This window comes from Engystomops pustulosus, chromosome 2 (genome assembly GCF_040894005.1).
Source record: "Engystomops pustulosus chromosome 2, aEngPut4.maternal, whole genome shotgun sequence".
NCBI lineage: Eukaryota > Metazoa > Chordata > Amphibia > Anura > Leptodactylidae > Engystomops > Engystomops pustulosus.
In genome coordinates this window covers 99,740,473-99,751,441 of record NC_092412.1, presented here as the reverse complement: position 1 = coordinate 99,751,441, position 10,969 = coordinate 99,740,473, and positions in this window count along the sequence as shown.

Here is a 10,969-nt window from a genome sequence, read left to right as displayed (position 1 = left end):
ACGAGCTTCACATGTTTGGATTAATTATCTGTTTTTCCAGCCTTTTCTGACTATTTAAGACCCTCCCCAAACTTGTGAACAGCACTCATACATGGTCAACATGGGAAAGACAAAGGAGCATTCAAAAGCCATTAGAGACAAGATTGTGGAGGGTCACAAGGCTGGCAAGGGGTACAAAACCCTTTCCAAGGAGTTGGGCCTACCTGTCTCCAATGTTGGGAGCATCATCCTGAAGTGGAAGGCTTATGGAACTACTGTTAGCCTTCCACGGCCTGGACAGCCTTTGAAAGTTTCCTCCTGTGCCGAGGCCAGGCTTGTCCGAAGAGTCAAGGCTAACCCAAGGACAACAAGGAAGGAGCTCCGGGAAGATCTCATGGCAGTTGGTACATAGGTTTCAGTCAATACCATAAGTAACGTACTCCACCGCAATGGTTCCAGACGAGCACGTAAGGTACCTTTAATTCCAAAGCATCATGTCAAAGCTCGTTTACAGTTTGCTCATGATCACTTGGAGGACTCTGAGACAGACTGGTTCAAGGTTCTCTGGTCTGATGAGACCAAAATCGAGATCTTTGGTGCCAACCACACACGTGACGTTTGGAGACTGACACTGCATACGACCCCAAGAATACCATCCCTACAGTCAAGCATGGTGGTGGCAGTATCATGCTGTGGGGCTGCTTCTCAGCCTAGGGGCTTGGCCATCTGGTCCACATCCATGGGAAGATGGATAGCACGGCCTACTTGGAGATTTTGGCCAAGAACCTCCACTCCTCCATCAAGGATCTTAAGATGCATCGTCATTTCATCTTCCAACAAGACAACGACCCAAAGCATACAGCCAAGAAAACCAAGGCCTGTTTCAAGAGGGAAAGCAGGCCTAGGTGTTGCAGTGGCCTAGTCAGTCTCCTGATCTTAACCCAATTGAAAACTTGTGGAAGGAGCTCAAGATTAAAGTCCACATGAGACACCCAAAGAACCTAGATAACTTGGAGAAGATCTGAATGGAGGAGTGGGCCAAGATAACTCCAGAGACCTGAGCCGGCCTGATCTAGACGATTATTAGCGGTAATTGCAAACAAGGGTTATTCCACAAAATATTAAACCAAGGGGTTGAATAATAAATGACCCATACTTTTATGTTTAAAATTTATTAAAATATAACTAAGCAACATAACTTTTTGGTTTGTAAGATTTATACATCTGTTAATAAATCCTGCTTTTGTTTGAAGTTTGAAGGCTCTAACTTATTTGCTTCTTATCAAACCTGATAAATCTGCAGGGGGTTGGATACTACTTGTAGGCACTGTATATACTTAGTCATGTATTGACTCGTGTATAAGCCGAGGGGACGTTTTTCAGCACAAAAACTCGGCTTATACACGAGTATGTGTATATATATATATATATATATATATATATATATATATATATATATATTCATATATATGTGTACATATGTATATGTATATATATGTTTATATAAACTGTTTATTTTTACATTACACATTATTCATATATATATTTACACTCACCGGCCACTTTATTAGGTACACCATGCTAGTAACGGGTTGGACCCCCTTTTGCCTTCAGAACTGCCTCAATTCTTCGCAGCATAGATTCAACAAGGTGCTGGAAGCATTCCTCAGAGATTTTGGTCCATATTGACATGATGGCATCACACAGTTGCCGCAGATTTGTTGGCTGCACATCCATGATGCGAATCTCCTGTTCCACCACATCCCAAAGATGCTCTATTGGATTGAGATCTGGTGACTGCGGAGGCCATTTGAGTACAGTGAACTCATTGTCATGGTCAAGAAACCAGTCTGAGATGATTCCAGCTTTATGACATGGCGCATTATCCTGCTGAAAGTTGCCATCAGATGTTGTGGTCATAAAGGGATGGACATGGTCAGCAACAATACTCAGGTAGGCTGTGGCATTGCAATGATGCTCAATTGGTACCAAGGGGCCCAAAGAGTGCCAAGAAAATATTCCCCACAACATGACACCACCACCACCAGCCTGAACCGTTGATACAAGGCAGGATGGATCCATGCTTTCATGTTGTTGACACCAAATTCCGACCCTACCATCCGAATGTCGCAGCAGAAATTGAGACTCATCAGACCAGGCAGCATTTTTCAAATCTTCTACTGTCCAATGACATCAATGATGAGCTTGTGCAAATTGTAGCCTCAGTTTCCTGTTCTTAGCTGAAAGGAGTGGCACCCGGTGTGGTCTTCTGCTGCTGTAGCCCATCTGCCTCAAAGTTCAATGTACTGTGTGTTCAGAGATGCTCTTCTGCCTACCTTGGTTGTAACGGGTGGCGATTTGAGTCACTGTTGCCTTTCTATCAGCTCGAACCAGTCTGCCCATTCTCCTCTGACCTCTGGCATCAACAAGGCATTTCCGCCCACAGAACTGCCGCTCACTGGATGTTTTTCTTTTTCGGACCATTCTCTCTAAACCCTAAAGATGGTTGTGCGTGAAAGTCCCAGTAGATCACCAGTTTCTGAAATACTCAGACCAGCCCTTCTGGCACCAACAACCATGCCACGTTCAAAGGCACTCAAATCACATTTCTTCCCCATACTGATGCTCGGTTTGAACTGCAGGAGATTGTCTTGACCATGTCATCTGCTTAATCTCCCACAGCCCCAGCACTATCACTCTGGCGGGTTACACCAGTCTTTGTTTGTTCCCTTACAAAAATGACATACAGTACTACACAGCGGGTGCTAGTGTGTCTACTGGGACTCAGTAGGCAGCACCCACTTACCAGAATCTTTTCCATTGTCCTTTGGCTAAAGGGACTATATTGCATGCATTGGGAGAACCCATTTTAGCCAGACAAAGACATGGAAAAAAGCTTTGAACAAAGTATTTACTAGTATTCCTGAGTGGGTTTGTACAGCAATACCTGCATCCCTACCATTGTGGTCTATGTACAGGGTTTCTCGGAGTCTAGAAAAATGGCGCTGCATACGGGTATAATATATTTTAAAACAAACGATGACTTTATCGTAATATGCAACGCATTTCGTTCATATTACAATTAAGTAATTGTTTGTTTTAAAACATTATATACCCGCATGCAGCGCCATTTTTCCAGACTCCGAGAAAACCCCGTGCATAGACCACAACAACCTTTTGAGCGAAGTCAAGTGGGAATTGATGTCGCCCAGACATCGGAGACTACGGCATGCAGCATACCCCTAAGGATTCTTATATTAGACACCTGTCATTTTGACATACAAGGGGAGCCTAATATTATTACTTGCAACCAACCGTCTTACGTTAAATACACTTGAATCGGATGTGCTTTTCTTCTTTTTGTCATTCTATTTGGTCCATTTTCTCTCGTGGTGAGAGAAGCACCAATACATTCCAATCATCTCTTCATCCCTACCATGTCATGAAATATCACATATAGCCATTGAGGTGATTTATTGACTGCAGTGGTCATTGCTAAACAAAAAATTGTGTATTGTGTCTGGGTTTTTGGATTTTTTTTTATCTTAAATGTGCCTTTTACCATATACAAACCCCCTTAAAGTAAAGCAAATCATCACATAGTAACAGCGGAAACCACAGGAAGCATGTTATAGAGTAGGATGAACAATTTTACATATAGATGTTTGGGAAAGATACAGTATAACTTATATTTTTCTATGCTAATAATGCTAATAAATATTGGTGGATTCCTATAAGTAATTGCTAGCTATCCATGTATGTATGCATGCTAATACATGGTGGGCTGCCAGCCTCTATTAGAGTCGTTGCATGACTTCACAGCATAAAGAAGAACTTTAAAATACAGTTTATACTAAATCTTTTGTCATGAAACTATACATATATATAGCGTGCATATATATACATGCTACAGATTACACTGTATTTACACGGTGATAGGTTCCCTTTATTAACATTAGCACTGCACCAGTATGGTGTTTTCTGTAACTTATAGCTCATGTTTTACTAACTGCAATGCGGGAGAGACAAGTACTTTATCCTGGAGTTAACATTACTGTGAATTTAGAGATATTGAAGAAAGTACAACTCAAAGCAAGGCTACAAGAGCTACTTTCCAAAACTCTTTCCTCTACACTGAGAAGTGTATTTTCCCAAATATACTCTCACAAGCACAGGAGATGCCTTTTGAGAACGAAACTTATATCTTTAGGCACACCATCTTTACTGTTCTTTACTGTAGGATTTATTAGAAGTCAGTGACTGTGAAGCATTTTCAGTTATCTACTCACTCCATTCTTCAACACAGTATTGCTTTGCTATATTGATAGTAAAATTAGCATTTTAAGAATACATGATTAACAGCGTAACAGGTTCAGTGAGCTGTAACAACAGAGCTGTAAGAGCTAACACATCAATGGAATTCATGGGATCATTCCAAAAATATTTGTGCAGGAGGGAGCAGCATTTCTGTCTGTTTTTCTGTTACATTTTGAATTATTAGGATGCTGGATGCAGCAAAATATTTAAAAACCCGAAAGATCAGCATTTAAATGTTTCTTTTATCTCTAATAGAACGGATAGTCAAAAACAATAATTCTTTATATTAAAGAAACAAAGATGTCTCTTTTAATATTGTTTATAAATCTTCATACAGCGTCAAATATATTGCTATTTCTTAAGCTAAATGTCTGCTCTGTATTCTATAGATGATTTTATGGCTTCACTAACTTTAATAACTTCTAAAATATCAACTGTTATTTGTCTTTTCATCTATGTGAAACATACTGTAAAATAAAGAGAACTTGTGATTTCATTATTTTTGGTTTCATGTTTTTTTTTTCTTACAAAAATTTTCCGAATACAATTGTTCCCAGAAAAATATGGAGATAATGCAACTTAAAGAGAACAGGTTGATATTAAGATTAATTGTATATAGTGTATAGTATAGTGTATATTTTATGTAATCGTGATGGTGTAAAGTACCATCTCATATGAAATTTGATTATAGCCTACAATTCTGTGCTGCTGCAGAAAGTAGAGTGGGCTAGTTTTATGGCGTCTTCCCTTTGCTTAACAGAGAGTGGTAGATCCAACTCCTTTTCCCAGGCCAACAAATGTGGGAGTTTAGTCAATTCCTCCTTGTTCCTCCTTCCTTGTGGGTGGGCTCATCTTGTATGAAGCCCCAGTCTTGGGGAAGTGAAAGTACGCATCAACAGAACATATGCCTATGAAAAGGCAATTTCTGTACAAAACAAAAAATACAGTTCCTTCTGCTCACTCTGGGACATATGGTCACAAAGCACATACTTCTCCCAATGAATACCTAGAACCACCCTTGAGTAAAAATCCGCTCAAGGCCTTTTTTTTTCTTTATTATCTTTTTCTTTGTTTCTAGATGTTTTGTTTGCTCTTAACTGTCACGCATGGGGAGGTACCCCTATGTCTTATTTTAGTTATTTAGTTAGTTCTGCCCCTGTTCACACAACCTCAGGTTCTCTAATGACTGATAAAATTCACAGGGTGAGCTTAAAGAAATCACACCAAGACAAAGTATGGGTATAATATCTCAGTCTCTGTGTACTGATGCCATGAAGGCTAGGCAGATGTGAGAAACTTTATTTGCTTCATAAAGGATTATACATAGAGATGAGCGAACATGCTCGTCCGAGCTTGATGCTCGGTCGAGCATTAGGGTACTCGAAACTGCTCGTTACTCGGACGAATACTTCGCCCGCTCGAGAAAATGGCAGCTCCCGCCGTTTTGCTTTTTGGCGGCCAGAAACAGAGCCAATCACAAGCCAGGAGACTCTGCACTCCACCCAGCATGACGTGGTACCCTTACACGTCGATAGCAGTGGTTGGCTGGCCAGATCAGGTGACCCTGGGATAGACTAGCCGCTGGCCGCGCTGCTCGGATCATTCTGTCTCTGGATGCCGCTAGGGAGAGAGCTGCTGCTGCTCAGGGAAAGCGTTAGGGTGTTCTATTAGCTTACTGTTAGTCAGGAGTGATTCTCAAAGAACCCAACAGCCCTTCTTAGGGCTACAATAACGTTCTACTTTTTTTATTTTAATTTGCATCTTTTACCATTTTGTGAGGAATTAGCAGGGGGACTTGCTACCGTTGTGTTTAGCTCTTAGTGGCACACATATCCATAGCAAAGACCGAAGTGGGAAAATTCAGTAGGGGTTGGATTTCTATTAGGCAATAACTCAGTGTCATCTCATCTGGCATAGTAGTGTGCTTCCTTTGATACTTGGCTAGAAAATAGCCATAGGAGAATACAAACAGCTTCTTGAAGCCTACAGTAGCGTTCTATATATTTGATTTCTGGTTGATCTGCTGGTGGCTGTAGTTTCTGCAGTGCATGTACTTGCCAATTCTGAGCAATTTGTAGTGAGACTTGCGACCGCTGTGTTCTGCGCTTAGTGGCGCACATATCCATAGCAAAGGCTGAAGTGGCAAAATTAAGTAGGGGTTGGATTTCTATTAGGCAATAACTCAGTGTCATCTCATCTGGCATAGTACTGTGCTTCCTTTGATACTTGGCTAGAAAATAGCCATAGGAGAATACAAACAGCTTCTTGAAGCCTACAGTAGCGTTCTATATATTTGATTTCTGGTTGATCTGCTGGTGGCTGTAGTTTCTGCAGTGCATGTACTTGCCAATTCTGAGCAATTTGTAGTGGGACTTGCGACCGCTGTGTTCTGCGCTTAGTGGCGCACATATCCATAGCAAAGGCCGAAGTGGCAAAATTCAGTAGGGGTTGGATTTCTATTAGGCAATAACTCAGTGTCATCTCATCCGGCATAGTACTGTGCTTCCTTTGATACTTGGCTAGAAAATAGCCATAGGAGAATACAAACAGCTTCTTGATCTTGAAGCCTACAGTAGCGTTCTATATATTTGATTTCTGGTTGATCTGCTGGTGGCTGTAGTTTCTGCAGTGCATGTACTTGCCAATTCTGAGCAATTTGTAGTGAGACTTGCGACCGCTGTGTTCTGCGCTTAGTGGCGCACATATCCATAGCAAAGGCCGAAGTGGCAAAATTCAGTAGGGGTTGGATTTCTATTAGGCAATAACTCAGTGTCATCTCATCCGGCATAGTACTGTGCTTCCTTTGATACTTGGCTAGAAAATAGCCATAGGAGAATACAAACAGCTTCTTGATCTTGAAGCCTACAGTAGCGTTCTATATATTTGATTTCTGGTTGATCTGCTGGTGGCTGTAGTTTCTGCAGTGCATGTACTTGCCAATTCTGAGCAATTTGTAGTGGGACTTGCGACCGCTGTGTTCTGCGCTTAGTGGCGCACATATCCATAGCAAAGGCCGAAGTGGCAAAATTCAGTAGGGGTTGGATTTCTATTAGGCAATAACTCAGTGTCATCTCATCTGGCATAGTACTGTGCTTCCTTTGATACTTGGCTAGAAAATAGCCATAGCAATAGGATAGCATTGTTTGGTTTTAAAAACTCAAAAAAAAACAAAAAACACAAAAAAAAAAAAAAAAACACAAAAAAAAACAAAAAAAAGTAAAAAAAAAAATAAAGTTATAACTCTCATTTTAAAAATGTTTAACCCGAGGGCTAGGGGTAGAGGACGAGGGCGGGGACGTGGGCGTCCAACTACTGCAGGGGTCAGAGGCCGTGGTCCTGGGCGGGGTGAGACACCACCTGCTGATGAGGGAGCAGGGGAACGCCGCAGAGCTACACTCCCTAGGTTCATGTCTGAAGTTACTGGGACTCGTGGTAGAGCACTGTTGAGGCCAGAACAGTGCGAACAGGTGATGTCGTGGATTGCTGACAATGCTTCGAGCAATTTGTCCACCACCAGTCAGTCTTCCACGCAGTCCACCCATGTCACCGAAATCGCCACTCCTCCAGCTCCTGCACCTCAGCCTCCTCCCCCCCAGTCTGCCCCCTCCCAGGAAAATTTGGCATTTGAACCGGCATACTCTGAGGAACTGTTTTCTGGACCCTTCCCACAGTCACAAACCACTTGTCCGGTTGCTGCTGAGCAATTTTCCGATGCCCAGGTTTTCCACCAGTCACAGTCTGTGGGTGATGATGACCTTCTTGACGTAGTGGAAGTGTGTAAAGAGGTGTCCGACGATGAGGAGACACGGTTGTCAGACAGTGGGGAAGTTGTTGTCAGGGCAGGAAGTCCGAGGGGGGAGCAGACTGAGGGATCGGAGGATGATGAGGTGACAGACCCAAGCTGGGTTGAGAGGCCGGGTGAACACAGTGCTTCTGAGACGGAGGAGAGTCCTCGACCTGAACAGGTTGGAAGAGGCAGTGGTGGGGCCAGACGGAGAGGCAGGGCCAGAGCTGGTGCATCAGCGCCACTGTCAACTAGTGAAGCTCCCGTGGTGAGGGCTCTTGCGGCGAGGGCTAGATCTTCAGAAGTGTGGAGGTTCTTTAAGGAAACACCGGATGACCGACGGACTGTGGTGTGCAACATTTGCCAAACCAGGCTCAGCAGGGGTTCCACCACTACTAGCTTAACTACCACCAGTATGCGCAGGCATATGAATGCTAAGCACCCCACTCAGTGGCAACAAGCCCGTTCACCTCCGGCCGTGCACACCACTGCTCCTTCCCCTGTGTCAGCTGATAGTCAGCCCCCTGCCCAGGACCCTGCCACAAAAACCCCATCGTCGCCTCCACGATCCTCCACAGCATCCACCAGCGTTCAGCTCTCCATACCCCAGACGCTGGAGCGGAAACGCAAATATAGTGCAACCCACCCGCACGCCCAAGCCCTTAATGTGCACATCTCCAGATTGCTTAGCCTGGAGATGCTGCCCTATAGGCTAGTAGAGACCGAGGCCTTTCGCAACCTCATGGCGGCGGCCGCCCCTCGGTATTCGGTCCCCAGCCGCCACTACTTTTCCCGATGTGCCGTCCCAGCCCTGCACCAGCACGTGTCAGACAACATCATCCGTGCCCACGGACACGTGGACGAGTGCTGCCGGGCAGGGCCACTATATATCGCTGACGGCACATTGGGTTAACTTGGTGGAGGCTGGGACCGAGTCTGACCCTGGGGCTGCTCATATACTGCCGACGCCGAGGATTGCGGGGCCTACCTCGGTCCAGGTGTTTCAGGCCTACTATGCCTCCTCCTCCTCCCACCCCTCCTCCACCTCCTCCTCCGAACTACCATCCGTGGGCACGGCGCCATCAGTCGGTAGCTCTAGGCACAGCAGCAGTGCCGTCGCTAAGCGACAGCAGGCGGTGCTCAAACTGCTGAGCCTAGGCGACAAAAGGCACACCGCCCAAGAGCTATTACAGGGCATCACGGCGCAGACTGATCTGTGGCTGGCACCGCTGAACCTCAAGCCGGGAATGGTTGTGTGTGACAACGGCCGTAACCTGGTGGCGGCTCTGCAACTCGGCAGACTGACACATGTGCCATGCCTGGCCCATGTGTTAAATCTGATAGTGCAGCGTTTCCTCAAGACATACCCCAATCTGTCTGATTTGCTCACGAAGGTGCGCCGCATCTGTGCGCATTTCAGGAAGTCCAGCCCAGATGCTGCCACTCTCAGGGCAGCGCAGCGCCGCCTCCAACTGCCCGCTCACCGACTGTTGTGCGACGTGCCCACGAGGTGGAATTCAACACTGACCATGTTATCCAGAGTTTACCAGCAGCGCAGAGCGATTGTAGACTGCCAGATGTCAACTTCCACCAGAACTGGTAGTCAGGTCAGTCAGCTTCCTCAAGTCTACAATGAGGAGTGGACGTGGATGTTTGATATCTGTCAGGTGCTGAGTAACTTTGAGGAGTCAACACAGATGGTCAGTGAGGATGCCGCCATCATCAGCCTCACCATCCCGCTGCTTGGCCTGTTGAAAAACTCTCTGGTCAGCATGAAGTCGGAAGCTTTGCGCTCGTCACAAGAGACGGGGGAAGAATATTCCCTTGTTGATAGCCAAAGCACCCTGAGGTCTGTTTCTCAGCGCATATCGGAGGAGGTGGAGGTGGAGGAGGATGAGGAGGAAGAGGAGGAGAATGTTGGCGAGACACAAGAGGGGACCATTGTTGAGTCCTTCACTGTTCAGCGTGTATGGGCAGAAGAAGAGGAGTTGGAGGAGTTGGAGGAGGAGGAAATGGACAGTCAGGCCAGTGAGGGGAGTGAATTCTTACGCGTTGGTACTCTGGCGCATATGGCAGATTTCATGCTAGGCTGCCTATCCCGTGACCCTCGCGTTCAAAGAATTTATTCCAGCACCGATTACTGGGTGTTCACTCTCCTGGACCCACGGTACAAGCAAAATCTTCCCACTCTCATCCCTGGAGAGGAAAGGAGTGTGAGAATGCATGAATACCAGCAGGCCCTGGTGCACAAGCTGAAACAGTATTTCCCTTCTGACAGCGCTAGCGGCAGAGTGCGTAGTTCTGCGGGACAAGTAGCGAGGGAGAGTAGGCGAGCAGGCAGCTTGTCCAGCACTGGCAAGGGTACGCTTTACAAGGCTTTTGCCAGCTTTATGTCACCCCAGCAAGACACTGTCACCTGTCCCCAGTCTCGGCAGAGTAGGGCTGATCTTTACAGAAAGATGGTGAGGGAGTACGTAGCTGACCATACCATCGTCCTAAATGATCACACAGCTCCCTACAACTACTGGGTTTCAAAGCTGGACATGTGGCACGAACTGGCGCTGTACGCCTTGGAGGTTCTTGCCTGCCCTGCCGCTAGCGTCTTGTCCGAGCGGGTTTTCAGTGCAGCTGGTGGCATCATCACCGATAAGCGTACACGCCTGTCGACTGACAGCGCTGACAGGCTGACGCTTATTAAAATGAATAAAGGCTGGATTTCTCAGAATTTCCAATCTCCACCAGGTGAAGGAAGCTCAACCTGAATAATTGATCCACTCCTCCTCCTCCTCCTCATTTTCCTCCTTCTCCTCCTCTTTGTACAGTAAAGCAGAGGAAACTGGCTATTTTTTGACAGGGCCCACTGGCTCTTGCTATAGTACTTCATGCATT